A 6,000-nucleotide genomic window follows, 5' to 3' on the forward strand; every position below is an offset into this window, starting at 1 on the left:
TCCTTGAGGTTGTTGGAGTCTTTCCTCTAAGCCTGCTATTTGGGTGAAATCCAGTGTGGTGTAACAGGCTGCCCCCTGCTGGAGAATGTCAGAATTGCAATTACTCCTTCCAAAATGGGTATGACAATCTGGAAATAGAGATGGTGCTTTTGCATGGTATGTGGGTGGGAGAGCGAGAGAAATGGCACTGTAAGTACTGGACAGGTGGCAAAGCACAGCAGCTAGGATTTAGCATGCTTATAGGACTGCCCATGGCTATCTGGTTCTGTGCCTATCCCAAGAAGTGCTTCCTTCAGTGACCTCCCATGTTCTCACCCGTCTCCTGCTCCCATGGGAAAACTCAGTTTCTAGAGACAGCGCCTTTAATTTCCTCACATGCTCATGAGCTTCCCATCCTCTGGCAAGGCCCTCATCCAGGGCTGCTCTTTATGTGTGTGTGTGCTGATGTCCCCTTGCAAGGTGTTGCTAGCCATAGAACCTTCTAGTTAGAAGGTAGTCTCTCTCTGCCAAGCCTTTTCAAGGGGGTTTCAAAGCTTTTCAAGGGGGTTATACCTGTCTACTTCACAGTCTCGTGTATAAGGTGCATATTTTAACCCAGAGCATCAGAATGCCATGAATTATTAGTTTTGTTCTTATTATTTAAATAGTTTTCTTGTTTATACCTTTGTTTTTCTTGTAGTAACCACTTTTTCATCACTCTTCCAAATGGTGTGAAAATACTAGCCCACCTTGCTAGCTTCAGTGAGCAAAACCCCTTGATGGGGCCATCAGCCATCAGCTAAATACTTGAGTGACTGGATTGAAGAGAGGACTATCAGATCAGTCTAATGACCTTGTTGGACTTTGCCCAGTGGGAAAGCTTTCTGTATGAGCTCAGAGGGCTGGGAGATTTGGAGGAGCCAAGTTCAGCCTGTAGCAATCAGCTCCCAGTGAGCACTTATATGCACGCAGGCCTCTCCTTGTCCTTTGCCCATGGGTGGGGCACACAGCTATAGCCACAGCAATTCTAGGAAATCCCTTCTTCAGCTCCCTAGTGCTGTGGCCTTGGATTCTTGTAGTATTCACAGAGGGGAGAAACTTTCCATCAGTTTCTCTCATCCTGTCACTTTACTTGGCTTTACTCAACCTAGGACTTGCGCTTTTCCATCTGCTGTCCTCCTCGTAGGGCTGAGGACTGAGAGGTGTTATGAGAGAGGAAACTATCACCCTAGATCCATCACTTTTCTTATCTACAATGTAGGAGATAATCCTGGTACCTCTTGCTACGGTCCTTAGGGTTGGATGAAGACACTTGGTTTCAAAAGCATTTTGAAGGCTGGAGGTGTAGTGCAATGGTAGAGTGCTTGCCTACCATGCCCAAGTGCTTGAATATCTCTGGTACTGGGGAGCTTTCTACAAAGCACTTTGGAAAGACAATCACTGCCTGAAGCAAGCATTCAAATGTACAGATAAAAGCGATCACAATAGCTCAAAAGCTATATATGTATGATCATATAAGACAAGGATAAGCAAACTCTATTGTTGACGTTATAGTTAAAGTTCTAGCTGAATTTCCTTTGGCGTATGCCACATGGCTACTGTATATGTTTTTGGCACACTGAGTATTGTATATATGCCGACCTGATCTAGGGAAGGGAAAAAAAATGAGGGTGTAAGATATCACAAGAAATGTACTCACTGCCCTATTATGTAACTGTACCCCTTTTGCATAACACCTTGTCAACAAAAAATTTTTTTAAAAAGTGACGAAGGCCAAGCTCAGGCTTGTAATCCAAACTACTCAGGAGGCTGAGATCTGAGGCACTTCATTCCAAGCCAGGATGGACAGAAAAGTGTTTGAGACTCCTATCTCCAATTAATCAGCAAAAACCCCAAATGGAGATGTTGCTCAAGTGGTAGAACACCAGCCTTGAATTGCAAAGCCAAGGGATAGTGCCAAGGACCTGAGTTTGAAATTCAATACTACCACCAAGAAAAAAAAAAGCAGATAAATACCACTAATATTTGTTGAGAACTTAGGTGCTAGGTAATATTCTAAGTGCTTTACATATATTACATTCATCTAATCCTCGCAAGAACCCCACAATATAGACATCTTCCCATCCCTATTTTGTTAGAGATCAAGGCCCAAGTATAATCCAAAGTCACCACATCATATCCTGGACCAAGATTTAAATGTCTATTGTCTGGCTCTGGAACCTGTACTCTTTTTCATCTCCTTAGGTCATTGGAGAGAAGGTCTTGCTGTATAGCTCAGGCAGGCCTGAACTCACAACCCTTCTGCCACAGTCTCCCAAGTGCTGGGACTACAAGTATATGCTATCATGACAGTTATGGAATCTGTGTTCTCATCATTACCTTCTAACAGTCTCTAAAAAATCCCCACTGAAAACTTATTTTGCCTTGGCTTGCATATCTGCAGTAATGGGGAGCTCATTACTTCCTTAGGTAGCCTGCTCTGACTTCACATACCTGTACCAGCTAGAATCTTCATGTAAGTTTAAAGAAGTCTTTAGTGACTCAAACAATTCAAAGGTCTAAGTTCCCAAAAGACTCAAGTAGGGACTAAGTTAAAAACAGAAAGCTTTTCTTTAAATTTTATTTTATTTTAGTCAGTCATGGAGCTTGAACTCAGGGCCTGGGTGCTAACCTGAGAGCTCTTTTGCCCAAGGCTAGCACTCTATCACTTTGATCCACAGCTCCACTTCCAATTTTCTAGTGGTTCCTTGGAGATCAGAATCTCACGGTCTTTTCCTTCCTTGGCTGGCTTTGAACCACAATCCTCAGACCTCAGTCTCCTGAGTAGCCAGGATTACAGGTGTGAGCCACCAGCACCTGGCAACAGAAATCTTTTGAAGGAAACATTCTCCTTGTACCCCTCAGGCTTCTATGGAACACACTTTGAAAATTCCTGGCAGTCCAGATGAAGGGGCTGAGAACCAGAGAAGGTGAATGAATTGCCCAAGGACCCTGGACAATGAAACAGGAAGTAAAGTATTTTCCTCCACCTCAACATTCTGTTCAGTTGAAGAGAGGGGGTAGTAGGCCCACACAACACCAACTGTATGAACAGGTGGTTACTAAATGCTGAATGAATGAATGCATAAAAAGGCTAGTGGTATGAAGCATAGATGTGTAGTTTCCTTTTCCCGCCAGCCTCAATTGCTTGGAAAAGTTAGTTGTACATCATGCTTTGAGATCCTTCAAAGCAATATTTCCATGGTAACCAGGCCTAGACCTGCCACTTTATAGGGTCAAATTCTTGTCTGTCACATGGATCTGTGCTTACTTCAGAAAGGACTTTAAACTATCTTTAGTGTCCGAGGAGAGGCCACTGTCAGGTGGGAGACCTGCAGAATGGGGCTGCTATGGGCGGATCCCAGAGCTCATATCTGCTCATGGAAGTTCTGGGATTGATCGACCTCACTGGAGTTTCCATGGTAACAACACTAGGCTAATGGGTTGCCAGGGTGATGGCGCACTACTGCTAAGATTGCACAGGACTGGACCACACAGGGCCACCAAGTTGAACAGATGCTAATAACACCTTTCTGAGTCTCCATGACAACAACACTCAAGCACCAGGCTAGGCTTTGTCCCAAATGTAGATTAGGTCCACACCCTGTATACTCAGCAAGAATGACCTGAGTGGCCCAGCCACTAGCCTGGTGGCCCTGGGGCTTGGCCCCTGTCATTCTCCCCCAAAAGGAAGGGAAGGCCAGGGTTTCTTCCGTTCCTTAGTCCCTTCTCTGCTCCAAGTCCCTTTAGTGCGCTGCTGCTGAAGATATCAGGCTGAAACAGCCTAGGTTTGGACCACTTGGGCTGTCAAGGAGAAGGTCTAGGACAGGAAGTGGACTCAGGCTGGTTGGGATGGGAGAAAATGGTGCTTTGGGCACCTTTTGGCTGTGGCTGCTCCCAGGCCATTTGGGTTCATATATTCTGAGGCCAAAGAGCCACCTCACCCTGTCAAAGACAGGACATGGGCTCAGCGTTTTCAAACTAATTTTTTTGTTGTTGGTTCTGGGGCTTGAACTCAGGGTCTGGGCACTGACTTTCCTGTTCAGTCTGGCTTTGAACCTTGATCCTCAGATCTCAGCCTCCTGAGTAGCTAGGATTACAGGTGTGAGCTACCTGCACCTGGCTAACAACCCCATTTTTTTTTGGTCAGTTGTGGGGCTTTAATTCAGGGCCTGGATTTTGTCCTTGAGCCTCTTTGTGTTCAAGGCTAGTGCAATACCCTATTAGCCACAGCTCTACTTCTGGTTTTTGGAGTGATTAGTTCAAGATAAGAATGTCACGAGGACTTTTCTTCCCAGGTTGGCTTTGAACCGTGATCCTTAGATCTCAGCCTCCTGAGTAGCTAGAATTACAGGCATGAGCCACTAGTGCCTGGCTCAAACTAATTTTTTTAAGGCCATGGCATGTATCAACTGCAGCAGAGCCAGAGGGCTCTGAGCAGTACCCATTCCATCTCATCCTCCCCACCCCCAGTGTCCCCTAAGGCTTCTGTAGAACACAATGTGAATAAGCTTGGCTCTATCTTGGTCAGTGCACCTCGCAGTCCAGATGGAGAGGCTGAAGGATAGAGATGGAGGAGGACTGCCCAAGTCTCTGCAGCCAAGTTAAACCCCAGGACTCGGATTTTTAAGGGAATTCATTCCCAATAAATCAAGATGTTAGGAATATCTGGGTCACCTCTACCTTGCTCTGTTTCATTTCCCAAGGACCACTGAGATTTTGCCTTGCTAACCATCCTAGAGGTTATGAGAAAAATCTAGGGAGAAGTTTCCTTCATGGGGCAGGTTTAGAATGCATCATTTAGATTTGACAGCTTTTGTGCCTTCTATGTGCAAAGATGTGTGTAACTGGACATTTTATTTCTTCTCTACAGGCTGTAGAAGAAGGCATAATTATTTTCCTTTAACAAAGGAAAAAGATGCTGAAGCTGAGGATGGGTAACTGAAACTTGTATGTACTAAATACTCTTCATCAAGGATGCCTCCTTAATGGCTCTATTTTGCTGAAGGCTAGCATTCTGCCTCTTGAGCCACAACACTACTTCTGGCTTTTTCTGTTTATGTGGTGCTGAGGAATCGAACCCAGGGCTTCATGCATGTTAGGCAAGCACTCTACCACGAAGCCACATTCCCAGCCCCTCCTTAATGGCTCTAGCAGGGAATTCTGGGATGAATTCTAACCTGTCTCATGAGAGAACTGAGGGAACTGGATGTGTTCCAGGAATTAGAGACCCCTCATTACCTACAGTGCTGTTCCACTTGGGGTAACTGCAGGGCTAATCCAGTCTCCAAGGCAGGATGAGTGTGGGGTTCTTTTGTTTGGTTTTGTTCTTGTCAGTCATGGGTATTTGAACTCTTGGCCTGGGTTCTGTCCCTGAGCTCTATTGATCAAAGCTAGTGCTCTACCACTTTGAGCCACAGCACCACTTCTGGTTTTCTGGTGGTTAATTGGAAATAAGAGTCTCACAGACTTTAGCTTTGAACACAATCTTATTATCTCAGCCTCTTGAGTAGCTAGGATTACACTTGCAAGCCATGGGTGCCTGGCTTTTCATTTACTTGTTATCTATACCATGGTTAGTACCCTATACCTTGCTTCTTGACCGGTTGCTCTCTCCCCACACTAGAAGTGAACTCCAGGATAGGAAGAGTTGTCCCTTGCATTCTGCACAGTTTTCCCAGGACTTATGAACTTGGCACACAGTAGGCAGGCAGGGGCTATGGATTAGCTCTCTCCAAGAACTGTGCCTATCAGTCAGGGGAGGCTTCTTGGAAGAGGCTCAATCACACACATACCCATAGCAAAAGTAGCTTCTAGCCTGCTGCACCTGAAGACATCTCTGAAAGAATGGTTCCGGTGGGTGGAGACTGTGTGGAAATGGGAGGGACTAGAAATGGGGGTGTGGCTATGGGAGTGACTATCCAAGGAACCATACTGCTCAAAAGGGACAAGGAAAGATGGCTACCTGGTGGAGTAGGAGCA

The sequence above is a fragment of the Perognathus longimembris genome, chromosome 28, assembly GCF_023159225.1.
Source record: "Perognathus longimembris pacificus isolate PPM17 chromosome 28, ASM2315922v1, whole genome shotgun sequence".
Taxonomy (NCBI): Eukaryota; Metazoa; Chordata; class Mammalia; order Rodentia; family Heteromyidae; genus Perognathus; species Perognathus longimembris.